The following is a 16,660-nucleotide window of genomic DNA, read 5'->3' as shown; positions in this document are numbered from 1 at the left end:
TCTGTGCATTCATATGGACATAAATATTCATATACATACATGCATGCATATTATACATATAAACACAAATATAAAACAACTACATATTCGTAAAGTCCACATTAACATTAAAGCAAAATTATGTGGAAACAGGGTCACACCGTGTAGCCCAGACTGACATCAAATTAATGGCAATCCTATTACTTGAGGTTCCCAATTGCTAGATTATAGGCATTCACCATTATGCTTGGGAAAATAATAGAACAGTTTTAAATACCTTTTCAGATTACAAGACATAGTTTTGTAAACATTAGTAGTCTGATATGTAAATTTTAATGATAGTATCAACAAAGAGCCAGAAATAAATAAATAAATAAATAAATAAATAAATAAGAGCAAAGACCATCAAGGCTAGTCCCACAGTCTTTCAAAAGAATTTAATATGGTTAAAAACCATAAGTAATATGTAATTGATGGTTAAATTCAAGGAAGAATTTAATCATATTTTTTCTGACTCTTTGAACTTCCACTGAACATTTACCTCTATTTTTCAATGAGTTATTTGAGAAAACAAAAGTAGTCTCAAGCTACCTATCCCTACCTACAATCATATAAAAATAAAATATCACAGTGCCTAGAGAAAGATTCAAGCTAAGTACCTGATTCTTTTCCCTAAGCATTGTTATAATTAAGAAAAAAAGACTCTTCATTAATGTAGAATAGTCTAAAGCATAATATTGGGCCTTCAAATATATCTTTAGAGAAATCAGCAGTGGAATTGAAATTCTACATGTTCAATGCTCAGATAAATGTATGTCATGTGCAGTATCAAACATGAAACTGTTAGTTATGTTTGTTGTAGATTTCCTAAGCTCTTTTTATTTAGTTATCCTATCATCTATACATTCATTCATTAATTGACACGTGTAAACATTGCACACTTGCTAATGATCTATTTGTACCAAGTATATAATCTGTTCAACCATTACATCTATAGTTCACCAAAAATAGAATGTGACACATATTTTGAAATGTCTACAATACATATCTGAGGTACTGTGTTACAGTCTAAGGAAAAAAATGTTTAATGCAATTTAATATTCCTAAAAGTGGGCTGACAACTTGGCCCAGGGTAGAGCTGGCACTATAGATCCCTCCCACAACCAGAGAAAGCTTGCATAGGTGTTTCTACACAACCAGGCTCACAACAGATCACAAGAGGGACGGAATCCATTGAGGGACAGCAAGAACAATTAACATTTGAGATAACCAAATGCTGAGAATCAAGTGCAAGAACATATGCAACAGAAACCAATGCCACTGGCACTATCAGAACCCAGCTCTCACACCTCAGCATGCCCTGAATATTCTAACACACCTGAAAAATGAGATTCTGATTAAAATCCCATCTCATGAAGATGATGAAGAACCTTAAGGAGGACTTTCATAACGCCCTTAAAGAAATTCAGGAGAACACAGATAAACAGGTAGAAGTTCTTAAAGAGGAAACAGATAAATCCCTTAAAGAATACAGAAAAACACAACCAAACAGGTGATAGAATTGAACAAAACCATCTAGGATCCACAAATAGAAATAGAAATAATAAAGAAAACATAAAGAAAGGCAACCCTGGAGATGGAAAACCTAGGAAAGAGATCAGAAGTTACAGATGTAAGCATCAACAACAGAATACAAGAGATAAAAGAGAGATCTCAGATGTAGAAGATACTATGGAAGATAGTAGCATAAGAGTCAAAAAATAGAAAAAGTGCAAAATGCTCCTAACCAAAAACATCCAGGATATTCAGAAAACAATGAAAAGACCAAACCTAAGAATAATAGGGCTAGAGGAAAGCAAAGATTCCCAACTTAAAGGAACAGTAAATATCTTCAACAAAGTCATAGAAGAAAATCATAGAAGAAAACTTCTCTAACCTAAAGAAAAGGATGACCATAAATGTACAAAAAGCCTACAGAACACCAAATAGATTTGACTGGTAAAGAAATTCCTCATGTTAATACACAGAACAAAGAAAGAATCGTAAGGGGAAAAGGCCAGGCAACATAAAAAGGCAAACCTATCAGAATTATATCAGACTTCATAACAGAGACTCTAGAAGTCAAAGATCTTGGTCAGAGGTCATACAGGCTCTCTGCTCCTTCCTGCTCCAAAGATAGCGGCATCTTCTCCTGCTGTGCCAGTCTTGTCTCATAGACAAGATGGCGAAGGTCGGTATGAACAGATTCGGCCGTATTGGGCGCCTGGTTACCAGGGCTGCCTTCTGCTCTGCATCTGGCAAAGTGGAGATTGTTGCCATCAATGACCCCTTCATTGACCTCAACTACATGGTCTACATGTTCCAGTATGACTCTACCCATGGCAAGTTCAACGGCACAGTCAAGGCTGAGAATGGGAAGCTTGTCATCAACGGGAAACCCATCACCACCTTCCAGGAGCGAGATCCCACTAACATCAAATGGGGCGACGCTGGTGCTGAGTATGTAGTGGAGTCTACTGGCGTCTTCACCACCATGGAGAAGGCTCACCTGAAGGGTGGGGCCAAAAGGGTCATCATCTCCACCCCTTCCGCTGATGCCCCCATGTTTGTGATGGGTGTGAACCACGAGAAATAAGACATCTCCCTCAAGATTGTCAGCAATGCATCCTGCACCACCAACTGCTTAGCCCCCCTGGCCAAGGTCATCCATGACAACTTTGGCATCGTGGAAGGGCTCATGACCACAATCCATGCCATCACAGCTACTCAGAAGACTGTGGATGGCCCCTCTGGAAAGCTGTGGTGTGATGGCAGTGGGGCAGCCCAGAACATCATCCCTGCATCCACCGGTGCTGCCAAGGCTGTGGGCCAGGTCATCCCAGAGCTGAACGGGAAGCTCACTGGCATGGCCTTCTGTGTGCCTACCCCCAATGTATCCATTGTGGATCTGACATGCCGCCTGGAGAAACCTGCCAAGTATGATGACATCAAGAAGGTGGTGAAGCAGGCGTCCGAGGTCCCACTAAAGAGCATCCTGGGCTAAACTGAGGACCAGGTTGTCTCCTGTGACTTCAACAGCAACTCCCACTCTTCCACCTTTGATGCTGGGGCTGGCATTGCTCTCAATGACAACTTTGTAAAGCTCATTTCCTGGTATGACAATGAATACGGCTATAGCAACAGAGTGGTGGACCTCATGGCCTACATGGTCTCCAAGGAGTAAGAAACCCTGAACCACCCAACCCAGCAAGGGTCTGAGAGCAAGAGAGAGGCCCTCAGTTGCTGAGTAGTCCCCATCCCAACTCAGTCCCCCAACACTGAGCATCTCCCTCACAATTCCATTCCAGACCCTCATAATACCAGGAGGGGCCTAGGGAGCCCTCCCTTCTCTCTTGAATACCATCAATAAAGTTCACTGCACCCACACACAAAAAAAGAAAAAAGAAAAAAGAAAAAAGAGGTCATACAGACCCTAAGAGAGCAAAAAGACCAGCCAAGGCTACTATACCCAGCAAAATTCTCAGTCACCATAGATGGAGAAAATAAGATATCACATGACAAAACCAAATTTAAACAATATCTCCACTAACCCAAACTTACAGAGGATAATAGAAGGAATACTCCAACACAAAGAGAAAAACTATACCAAAAAGAAAGAAAGAAAGAAAGAAAGAAAGAAATCATCTCACAACAAACTCAAAAGATAAAAACAACACAAGCACAATACCATCACTAACAAGAAAAATAAAAGGAACCAACAATCATTGGTATTTAATATTTCTCAACATCAATGGGCTCAATTCCCCAGTAAATAGGCTGGATATGTAAACAAGACTCAGCATTTTGTTGCATACATCAGTGATAAAGACAGACACTACTTCAGACTAAAAGGCTGGAAAAATTTTTCCAAGCAAATGACCCCAAGAAAGAAGCTGGAGTAGTCATTCTAATATCCAATGAAATAGACTTCCAACCAAAAGTTATCCAAAGAGATGGAGAAGGATACTTCACACTCATTAAAGGAAAAATCTACCAAAATGAACTCTCAATTCTGCATATCTATGCCCAAAAGGCAAGGGTACTCACATTTGCAAAAGAAACACTACTAAACATTAAAATACACAATGATCCTCACACAATACTGGTGGGAGGCTTCAACACCCAACTCTCACCAATGGACAGATCAATGCAAACAGAAAGTAAACAAAAATACATTGAAACTAACAGACATAAGAACTAAATGGATTTAACACTTATCTACAGAACATTTCACCCTAAAGCAAAAGAATATACCTTCTTCTCAGCCCATCATGGTACCTTCTCCAAAATGGACCATATAATCTGACAAGAAACAAGGCTCCACAGATACAAAAAGATTGAAAGGTGAATTCAATAAGATCACCACAGACTAAACTTGTCCTTAATAACAACAAAAACAACAGAAAGCCCACATACTCATGCAAACTTAATAACTCTCTCTTCAATGATAACTTGGTCAGGAAAAAAAAGAAAGAAATTAAAGACTTTCTAGAAGTTGATTAAATGAAGTCATAGCATACCCAAACTTTTGGGACACAATAAAAGCAGTACTAAGAGAAAAATTCATAGCACTGAGTACCTTCAAAAAAAGGTTGGAGAGTTCCTACACTAGCAACTTAATAGCACATCTGAAAGCTCTAGAAGGACATATCCAAGAGGAAAGATGGCAGAAAATAATCAAACTCACGGCTAAAATCAACCAATTAGAAACAAAGAGAACAATACAAAAAAATCAACAAAATTAAGAGCTGGTTCTTTGAGAAAATCAACAAGATAGATAAACCCTTAGCCACACTAACCACAGGGCACAGAGACAGTATCCAAATTAACAAAATCAGAAATGAAAAGGGACACATAATAACAGAAATGGAGGAAAATAAAAAATCATCAGAGCCTATTACAAAAGCAGCAAAACTGGAAAATCTAGATGAAATGGATGATTTTCTAGACAGATACTAGGTACCAAAGTTACATCAGGACCAGATAAACTATCTAAACAGTCCCATAACCCCTAAGGAAATAGAAGCAGTCATTAAAAGTCTCCCAACCAAAAAGAGCCCAGGAACAGATGGTTTTAGTGCAGAATTCTATCAGACCTTCATAGAAGACCCAATACCAAAACTTCTCAAAGTATTTCACAAAATAGAAAGAGAATGAATACTACCTAATTCATTCTATGAAGCCACCGTTACACTGACACCTAAATGGAGCAGAGACTGAAGGAAAGGCCATCCAGAGACCACCCCACCATGCAATCCATTCCATCCAGACACCAAACCCTGATATTATTGCTAATGCCAAGATGTGCTTACAGACAGGAGCCTGGTAGGGCTGTTCTCTGAGAGGCTCTGCCAGCACCTGAATAAGACACATACAGATATTCACTGTCTTAGTCAGGGGTTGTATTCCTGCACAAAATATTATGACAAAGAAGCAAGTTGGGAAGGAAAGGGTTTAATCAACTTATACTTCCACATTACTGTTAATCACCAAAGGAAATCAAGACAGGAACTCACACAGGGCAGGAACTTGGAGGCAGGAACTGATGCAGAGGCCATGGAGGGCTGCTGCTTACTAGATTGCTTTCCCTTGCTTGCTCAGCTTGCTTTTTTATAGAATCCAGGATTGCCAACCCAGGGATGGCACCACCCACAGTGGGCCCTCCCACTCTTGATCACTAATTGAGAAAATGCCTTATTTACACCTGGATCTCATGGAGGCATTTCCTCAAGTGAGGCTCCTTTCTCTGTGGTAACTCCAGCTTGTGTCAAGCTGACAAACAAAACCAGCCGGTACACTCACTGAGCCCAAGGACCCCTATGGAAAAGTAAGGGGAAGAGCTGAAACAGCTGAAGGGGATTGCAACTGCAACCCCATAGGAAGAATAACAATGTCAATTAACTGGACTCCTCAGAGTTCCCAGGTACTAAACCACCAACCAGAGAGGTCCATTGGCAGGTCCATAGCTCCTGCTACAAATGTAGCAAAGGACTGCCTCATCAGATATCAGTGGGAGGGAAGGCACTTGGACCTGTGGAGGTGTGATGCCCCAGAGAAGGGGAATGTTAGAGGGGTAAAGCAGGAGTGAATGGGTGAGAGGGAGCATTTTCTTAGAGGCAAAGGGGAAAGGAGGGGTGGGATGTGCCATGGAGGGGAGACCCAGAAGGAGGATAGCATTTGAAATGTAAACAAATAAAATTATTATTAAAAATCAAAACAAAAAAACAAAAACAAAGACAAAGACAAACAAAAATATCCCTAAAAATGTATGCCCAGTATATATTAGTATTTTATGATCATAAAGTCACTTGTGCTCTTTTTGGATCTAGTTAACCCTAATTTCTAGAAACAATATCCATACATTTAAACCTGCCTGGTTCCACTAGCAAATTACAAAGTACTGTGAAGAGTAACAAGGAGACTCTCTTGAGAAAATGCCTCGATGAGATCCAGTAGAGCAAAAAAAAGCCTGAAGAGAAACACCAAGTTCTACCAGGAGAGATCAGAAAGACATCACTGAAGACATGCCTTGGTGACAAGACTTAATAAATTTGAAGAAATAACAACACAGGTGAGCATATAGAGGTGTTCTGTGTAGAAGAGATAAAATCACAAGAGTATCCTGATCTGCTTAAGGATGTGCAACCTTAACTGTAATCCCCAAATTAAGACAGGCAACCAGCTGAGCAAACTCCCACACTGCCATCTTCATGTGTGATGTCAATGTGGTCTCCAGCTGAGCAAACTCCCACACTGCCATCTTCATGTGTGATGTCAATGTGGTCTCCAGCTGAGCAAACTCCCACACTGCCATCTTCATGTGTGATGTCAATCTGGTCTCCAGCTGAGCAAACTCCCACACTGCCATCTTCATGTGTGATGTCAATGTGGTCTCCAGCTGAGCAAACTCCCACACTGCCATCTTCATGTGTGATGTCAATCTGGTCTCCAGCTGAGCAAACTCCCACACTGCCATCTTCATGTGTGATGTCAATGTGGTCTCCAGCTGAGCAAACTCCCACACTGCCATCTTCATGTGTGATGTCAGTCTGGTCTCCAGCTGAGCAAACTCCCACACTGCCATCTTCATGTGTGATGTCAATGTGGTCTTCAGATCATAAACTCCTCTTTCATCTCTGCTGACTGCAACAAATTCCTTTCTCCTGAGTTGGTTCCACTCCCTATTAATAGCGTTCCTCAGCAGATAGCCTGTGGCTCTGGTATCTAACATCTTTGGGTCTCCAAGGCAGCTTTATTACAGCTTGTTTCAATGTCGTGGATCCACACATGATCCTTCAAAGGTCTAGCTTCACTTCTCCAGCTGTGTCCTTGTAGCGCTCAGGTTGATCCACTGCCTCAGATGTTCCTGGTGATCATCCCATGGTACTGGCATCTCTAATACACTAGGGTATTCCGTTGCAACTAGGCTTCACCAGTAGCCTCTCACAGGCTCTCTCCATGGTTCCAAGTCTCAACTCCTTTGCCTGACCCCTTCAGTTCTGAGCTATTAATTGTAACTGAGGGTGCACCTTCACCAATGACCTTCCATGGCCTCTCACAGTGCCCAGCCTTAGCTGTTCTTCATGACCCCTTCATGCCTTCAAAACCAGTACCAACTGGGTGACTCATATATTACCAAGTTTACAGCTGCAGCGTGAGGTACAACCTTAACTATCTCTGGAACACAGCTTTTTGTGCTCTCAGGAAACATATTCCAGAAGATTTCACCTCAGTGATGATGGTCTCTTTCACTTGTAGTCCTTAGGAAAATTATTCATTTGTGACAAAGGAGATACTCCACTTTTTTTTCTTTTTTTTCTTTTCTTTTTCTTTTCTTTTTTTTTTTTTTTTACAGAGCTGGGGACCGAACCCAGGGCCTTTTTTACCACTGAGCTAAATCCCCAACCTCCATTTTTAATTATTTGCCTTGAAAGCATGATGACCTCAGATCCCCCAGAGCCCATTTAAAGAGCAAACAAACAAGTTGGGCACAGTGGCTCAGCACTGAGAAGGCACAGACAGAAGAAATACACAATGATTCATGGCCAGCACACCCTATTCTGATGGGTTATAGACCAATGAGAGACCTTGTCTCAGACACAAAAGCAAAAACATTGGCAGTCCCTACAAAATATAGATGCACAAAAGGATGTTCTGAATGGAATGCACTTGCTAAGGAGGGAAGATGAACTGTTAACAAATGGGACTTCATAAAACTAAAACCTCTGCAGCTAAAAAGACAATTAACTGAAGAAGCCTACAGACTGGAAGAGAATCTTTGCCAACTGAGCATATGACAAATAAATAATATCCAGAATATACAAAGAACTCAAAAATCCTAGATCAAAAAAGTGACTGTCTTACTTAGGGTTTTATTGATGTGAACAGACACCAAGATCAATGCAGGTTTTATAAAGGAAAACATTTAATTGGGGCTAGCTAATAGGTTCAGAGGTTCAATCCATTATCATCAAGGCGGGAGCATGGCAGCATCCAGGCAGGCATAGTGCCGGAGGAAGTCAGGAACAGCCTGAGCAACCGCAGGCAGCTAGGAGGAGGGTCTCCAAGCCCACCCCCACAGTGACACACTTCCTCCAACAATGCCACACCTTCTAATAATGTCACTCCCTGGGCCAAGCATATGCAAACCATCACAGTGACTCAATTTAAAAAATGGGCTAGCATCTTTAATGATTAATGAACATGTTAATGTGTACCACTGGGGCTAAAGAGATGGCTCAGGGTTAAGAGTACTTAGCATTCTTGCAATAAACCCGGGTTTGTTGCTAAACACCCCATCTGTGGCTCACAACCATCTGTACCTCTATTTCCATGAAACTCGATGCTTCCTCTGGCACAAGAGCACTAGGCATACATGTGGTGCACAAACACCCATGTAGACATGTGGCAATTTGAATGAGAATGGCTCCATACAGTCAGACACATGAAATTTGCTCTACAGTTATAGAAACTGGGTGCTTTGAGGTTTCATTTCCAGCACTCCCACCTGTCTCTGCCTTGGGATTGTTGTTGCAACTGCTCCAGCACCGCACCATGACTGCAGATCACGGCCATGCTCTCCACTATGAGAGTTATGAATTCCCCCTCCGAACTGTAATCAAGTCCACACTTAAATGCTTTCATTTAGAAGTGGCCTTGGTGACAGTGCTTTGTCACAGCAATAAAGAAGTCACTAAGACAAGAGAAAGCATGCAAACAGATAAATTCTAAAAAGAAAAGTTTTAATAAAATATACTACCAAAGTAAATGATTAATAGATTCATTATCTGCTTTTTATCTATAATTCAAATTCATCTAGGCATCTTGCACTATTAGTGGCTTAATTTTTGCCCCTCCCCTTAATTCTTCTACATAAAAGAAATTAGCCAATGTACTTTTGGTCAGTGACATAACAGAATCTGGTTCTCGGTGTCTAATGTGCTTATAGTGGACAGGCTTTTATTCTCCACAGTCACTCAATGACTTAGGCTCATCCTCTTTTTGTTTTGGCAAATGGATTTTAGAAGGACTCACCTACGTTCAACTGATAGGAGAAAGAGAAATATTATAATTTGGATCTTGAATGACTCACATGGGTTCACATTAGACTTAATCACCAGGGTAGTAGCAATGATTCTAGAAACTGGGGCCTAGAGTGGGGCCACTGGAGCAAGAAGAAAATGTAGAAGCTTTGCCCTTCCGCTTTTCTTCTTCCTGGATTTGTTAGGTCTCAAACCCTGAGACAAATGGCCTAGTTGCCTATTTTTATTTTGCCTATTAAAGTAGACCCGGCTGCCAGATTCCTCCTGAATCCCTCAGTTCCTTACATGCCCTTTTGGGTGACATAACCCATCCCCTACCATAAACTTCTCCAGCCCAGGAGCTGAGCAGTCCTTTCTTCATCTGTCCTTCCCTAAATAATCTAGCCAATTTGGCAATGCCAGGCTCTTGGCCCAGGCTACCCTTCATGGTTGGCAGCTCCTTTCCCCTCTCCATTTTCCTAACATGTCTCTAGCTTATTCTGGTCATGTTTATTCTAGACTCTCCCAGATATCTTTGTCTATGACTATGCTTTTCCTTTTATCTACAATAAGCCTTCTCCTTCACCAAACCTAGGAGCAGTCAGGTCGTTTCCTTGTTTGTTTGTTTGTTTGTTTGTTTGTTTGTTTGTTTGTTTCAGATGCTAGGTCAATCACTTTGCCCTTTAAATGCTTTTACCATGATGTGCTGACAGTCAAGATGGAAACTTCCAAAGATGGGCAAAAATAAAGATTTTTCTCTTCTTTGTAAGTTAATTATCTCAGTTTTTTGTGTATCAGAAATCTGATGAGCACAAGAGTGCACACACTTGCCTCTTCCCTCCCCTGGTCTAGTCATAATGGCTTCCACTTATAAGGCATTGGTGAGAAGCTATAGCATTCTGTCCAGACTCAGCAAGGACAGGGGAAGTTGATCCATTCCTGGGTAGAGACTTCCCTCCTAGAGTCAAGTCTACAAAAAGAAATGGAAGGCATCCCTTTTAGAGTAATGTCCATCACTTGTACTGCACCACAGAACCAAAGAATAATGATCCATAGCAACAGAGTAATGGCCCCATACCAATAGAGTAATGACTCAACACCAACTGAATAATGACCCCATGCCATTTTACTTGTCCTTTGCTGTGATTAACTACCAATATCTTGATACCCTCACTCTTTGTATAATGCCTGATATCCATAGAAACACAATTGGCCTGGTTGGTGATTTTTGGTTTCAGATTCTAGGATGAGGGGCTGAGGTACATATTTTACTTACCAAAGCAGACCTGGCCTCCAGGTTCTCCCAGAATCCCTCAGTCTCTACCTGGCATATCCTGCCCCCACCCCACACACTTCTGAACTTTTCTGAAAAGTCCAGCTCTTCCCCCAAAAGTTCTTGTCTATATAATTCAGACATTTTGGTCTCCTCGGCTTCTCTCCCCGCTCCTCTTTCTCTGTGCATGCTTTCTCTCTTTCTCTTCCCCGTCTCCTCTTCCCCTTCCTTATAACTTCCCTCGCCAATGACCTCACCAGAGAGCAGCTTCCCAATAACACTGTGTTTAATATAATCTAATCTGGATTGAATTGCCTCATTTCACCGGCAGAGAAATAATTTATCAGGTGGTTTGTATAAAAACATTTTTATCCTGGTACTAACAACATAATGTATCCAAACAATTGTATATCAAATTTATATCATGAGAACAAAGTTCACAAACATGAGCTTCTTTGAAAAATCGGTGTGCTAGGTATATATAAAATAAAAATTTACATATGACTCAGCATTCTTCAGAGGATCTTTCAGTCTGTTGTAAAGACCTCCAGGAGACAAATTTCACTCTGGAATATCACAGTTCTGAAGCCTGTATGAACCTCAGTGAGAAAGGAATACCAATCATGGTCTACGTTACCCTGTCCAGGCTTCCAGCTCCTTGCTTTCTTGGACTTAGCTGATCTGAATTAAAAGAAAAGTCAAAATTTTGAGATTTTGGATTCAGTCAATTTACCTCCTGTGTTTGTCTATCTTGGACAGCTACCTATTAAACCACAACCTTCAGCACTGCTCATTTGCCCTATTGCTAGATTTACCTCTCTTATAGGACCTGTGATAACCTTGAAGCACATCCTCCTGTGGTAACTGGGCCCCTCCTGATCAAGGCTCCTATAACCTAGTGTGAGCTGATGTACTCTGTGACCAGCATTGGCACCTGGGTTCCCAGGGCTGCTTTAAGGAGAACATTCTTCTGACACATTTGAAATGACAAAAGGTTGCCTCTTATTTTCTGCAGTCACCCACAGGTGAAAATTGCTCAGACAAATAGAGATCTGGCTTTCCACACTTTTCCCCCACAGGGAAAATTGACTTAAAAGTGTTTACTTTTTTTCTCTACTATCCCTGATTTCCTCCTTTCCATGAGCTTTAAATGCCCCTCTAACACAGAAGCCTAAACATATAGGTGTTCAGATCAAAACATCCCTCCCCAGCAGCAAAGCAGCAAGAATTCCAATGTTTTGCATGAAAACAATTAAGAGCATCTTGCATCATTTGACTGTAATTCTTGCTTTTCTATCAATAGCAATTCCAATTACTCTAAACCTCTTTACAGCACTGGCAGGGTTCTTAAAAGTATAGTGTTCTGTTCTCCCAAAACACTAGAGTGCTTAAAACCTCTCTCTCTGAACTCCCTCCCAGGCTCAGATCGCTTTCTTCACACAGAGCATTTATTTGGCACCAGCATCTGTGCTACCCAGAGGATTGCAGAGGTTTACTCAGAGGAGAACATTCCTTTTTGCTCAGTGGCTTTTGGTTCATAATTCACTCAGAACACACACTTCCTGAATAGAAGAGGAAGAAATGAAGGAGAGCATGTGTCTCACCCCTTTCATGTGCTCTATGTCAAAAACAGTATTATTCAAGAAGAAAAATATTAAGACAGAGGAGGAGGAGGAGGAAATAATGCCATAACTACCACCAACACCTTGGAATCCAGTGACTCATTTTGGAGCTACAGATGACTTCAGGATATTAGAAGTCAGCAATCCCCTGAACTGTACCCGAATAATTAGCTAGAGCTAGAGCGATGGCTTGATGCGTATATTCAGAAAGCAAGAAGTGAATTACATTAGCAATGGATATGGCCAGTGGAAGGAACAGGCAAATGTTCAGTCATTAAAAGTAAGAAACCCAACATGTACAGCTTCAATTCCATGTTTTCCTCTCTTTTGTCTCCTATCCTATACCTGGCCTGTAGAACAGCTTACAGTGTTATAAACTCACACTCATAGAATTTCAGTGCTTAAATATGAATACACAAATGGGGATCTTCAAGTATTTGGGGGAAGCTAACAATATGACAGAGATTCACAATAAGCAAATGATGAATATTAATTGTGCAGATAATAAAAAAGTGTTTTAAAAATAAGACTTTTTTCAGAGAGAGATAAGAATCAAAGGGAATATTTCAGAAAATGGGATAATCAGAGTACAGGGAAGCATAGCAGGAAATTATGAAGAAAAGGAGACAGAAATTAAAATCAAATCTGTTACAAAACTGAAAGATGAAGCCAAGACACTTCTTCATAAAAGTTCAATCAGAAAACCCCAGCAGCCTGTTGTTAGATTCCAGGATGCTGTGTTCTGTTCACTGTTGCACACATAGTGCAGAGTCATGAAGCCTCGAGGAAGGGACAACACAATCAATTACAGAATAAATCAGTGAGTGTTCCCAAAAGCCTAGAGGTAATGACAGGACCAAGGGAAGAAAACAAACACTACCTAAGATAAAGAATGCATATCTTCTGAAAGAGCTCATCAAAACCAGAACATTCTTTATCACAAAATTTCAAAATCCTAACCCAACAGTAAATTAAAATGAAGTGAACGTTTCAGAGAAATATTGTTAATCCTGAGATTGTTTTTTTTTTTTTTGGGGGGGGGGGCAAGCCTCTCTGATTCTCTCGTTGTCCACAATAAAGCTCTATTTGGATGCTATCAGGACTGCTTAGCTGTCTCTCCCTGTGTCAGGGTTTGAGAAAGCAGCCCCCACTGACCTCTTGAAGAAATGGGGAGGAGAGCAAAGGCAAGGAATCTGGGAATGATGATTACAAGTAATTTACATCAGACCAGTAACTTTTCTTGACTGCAAATTAAAGCATTAATTAGCAGGGACTTAACATACAATAAACAAGGACTTGTCCCTTAGTTCAGATTTAGCACAGAACAAACAGGAACTTCTTTTTAATTGTATTAGCTGTAAACAGAACTCTTAACCATTTTTCTGCTTTGGTTTTCCATTAATTTGTGAGGCATTTGTTCCTGTTTGGTCTTACAACAACCTGTGAGGTATTTGTTCTGGTCTTGGTTTCACAATATTAAAAAGAAAAAGACTTCAAATGTTAAAAGAAGTAATTTCTTTACCTAATACTGTTAACCAAACTGTTTGACAGCTAGAGCCATTTTTATATTTGAAAATTAACTAGACATTTTGGTCATAACTTTTCTTTAAAACCTACAGAGTATTATAGGTATGTTTAGGTAGATAGTTAATGGTCTGATTCCTTCTGGCCTTTTGAGACATCCTTATCATTATTTTACCATCTCTTCCTTACTCTGCATTTACCAGCCCCTCTCTTTCTAATTAAGCCCCACCTGCTCCCCCCCATTCCCTCTATCAGACCCTGTTTCTCTCTTCTCTATTGCTCTTCACCCTACCTGATACCCAAGCAATGGCCCCTTTTTATTTTTCTGGTTTCTGCAGTTACTCCCGGATATATATATTCACATCTGATGGTTTGGAGAAGGGAGTTTCATCTGAATGAGAACATGGCATGTTTGTCTTTCTGGGTGTAGGTTACCTCCCTTAGTATGATCTTTTCTAATTCCATCCATTTACTTGCACATTTTATGATATATTTTTATTCACACCATGTAAGTAGGTGTAGAAATATGCATATATAGCTCAAAAAAATTTCTATCAGGGTAGACAACAGTCCCTCTAATAGCCAAAGCCCATCTAACAAAAACCCTAACAGCAAGCATAAGAAGGCCTCTTGAACTATTGGCCAGGGTTGTCCAAGAGACATTACAGGCTATTGCTGTTGCCCTTGGCTACCCACAGAAGTGGAAAGCGAGTCACTATTGTTAAAGTTACCATGAATTTCTGACACAAGGCCTAGAGGCTCCTGAGCTGTAACTGACCTGAATGTCTCCTCCCTAGGGACAAGCTTTCGTGATACCTGAAGGTACGATGCAAGCTTCCAAAGGGAGCAAACAAGCAACAGTCCTATACAGTTACAATGCCTTTGAAGCACATCAACGACCAACATGATGTGATAACCCTAAAGATAAAGTAGTGGCACACAAACCCTTGTGGTAATCAACATCTCTTTAGTTGGACAAAAGATCCTCTCAACAAGAGGGAAATCATTCCTGGTACCAGACACTACAACTGCACAGGACTAGCGAAGGAGGAGAAAGGATGATCACCACTTTACTAAACCACTAAAATCCCTAACTACAATCAATAAACACTTTTCCTTAAACCCACTGTGGTGGTTTGAATGTTTGGCCCAGGGAGTGGCCTTGTTGAAGTAGGTGTGACCTTGTTGGAGGAAGTATGTCACTTTGTGGGTGGGCTTTGAGACCCTCCTCATAGCACCCTTCTCCTGGTTGCCATTTAATCAAGATGCAAAACTCTCAACTCCTTCTTCCAGTACCATATCTTCCTGGACTCTACCATGCTTCCTGCAATGATACTGGACTGAACCTCTGAACATGTAAGAGTTGCCCTAAGACAGAAATTGGTAACAGGAGTGAGGTATTGCTATGATAGGCCTGATTGTTTTGTTTGGAGAAATGTGGACGTTGGGACTTTGGAAAGCAGTAGCATGCTCTAAGTAATACTTACTGGGGCATATTAATCGGAATATGTAATGTGGTGGTGCTGAGAGTAATTGAACTGTGGAGGTCTGCAAGAGATTTCAGAGGAGAATTTTAATATTCAGCCTACAGATTATCCCTGCAATGTTTTGGTAAAGAATGTGGCTGATTTTTGTCCTTGTCTGGAGTCTGTCTGAGGCTAAGGAAAAGATTCAGAATTCTGATCTCCTTCTCTAACACTGTGTCTGCCTGGACTCTGCCATGCTTCCTGCCATAATGATAATGAACTGAACCTCTGAAAGTGTAAGCCACCCCAATTAAATGTTTTCATTTATAAGAGTTGCCTTGGTCATGGTATCTCTTGACAGCAATGGAAACACTAAGATATACACAGATGAAAGTCAAAGAGACTTCTCTTTGCAATGGAGACCATTAAAGAAAGCCACAACCAATCAAAATGCAGAGATGTAGAGCCCAGTCCCAATGGATACATTTACTAAACATCTCTGGAACCTAAGGCTCAAGTAACATTGCAGAAGACGGAGTAATAAGATTATAAGAGGTAGAGGATCAGGGAGACCCATAAACATTCAACCTATTCAAATAAACAAACAAACAAACAAATAAATAAATAAATAAATAAATAAACAAATAATCTACAGACAACTAAAGAATTCTAGAAGTGGGAGAAATACTCTTTCCCAGGGGAGAGCATACCAACTGGTTATTCAATGTTACATAGTAAGCCCTGAAAACATATATGCAAGTAATATTAGATAGACTGAACAGGTTGGAGTTATATACTTAGAAAAATGTATACATATATGTATATATCCACAATTAATTTAAAAAAGAGGTCAAAAATTTGAGAGCAAGGAGAAATGTGTGGGAGAGTTTAGGGAGGAAAGCAAAAAATGATGTAATAGAAAAGGACAGCACCTACTCAATTTTAACTCTGTGAGTCATGTGAACACACATGGACCTGCCCACAATACATGTGCAACCCCACACAAAATTCAATAAATAAATAAATACATACATACATAAATAAATAAATAAATAGTTTTTATTAAGACAAGAATTTCAGGATTTTATTTTCAGTCATACAGCATTGTGCATAACAATCCTAATCTGGGAATAACCCAAATGTCCATCAAGAGAAAGAGTCATTCGGAGGGCTCAATGATAAGCTGGATATACATCCCATAATGTAATCAACTTCTTAGACTAGCTACTTGCTTCA

General features: G+C 40.3%; 1 protein-coding gene and 1 pseudogene across 8 annotated transcripts in view; one reads left to right on the top strand and one right to left on the bottom strand.

The window, feature by feature from the left end:
• Positions 1-16,660, bottom strand: part of Mctp1 (multiple C2 and transmembrane domain containing 1) — a 694,629-nt gene that overhangs the window by 566,008 nt on the left and 111,961 nt on the right. The gene's annotated exons all lie outside the window — the stretch shown is intronic.
• Positions 2,198-3,202, top strand: LOC134485565 (glyceraldehyde-3-phosphate dehydrogenase-like; annotated as a pseudogene).

Source organism: Rattus norvegicus, chromosome 2, assembly GCF_036323735.1.
Source record: "Rattus norvegicus strain BN/NHsdMcwi chromosome 2, GRCr8, whole genome shotgun sequence".
NCBI classification, from domain to species: Eukaryota; Metazoa; Chordata; class Mammalia; order Rodentia; family Muridae; genus Rattus; species Rattus norvegicus.
Note: the sequence above shows the minus strand (reverse complement) of the source record. Positions and strands in the feature narration are given on the sequence as shown.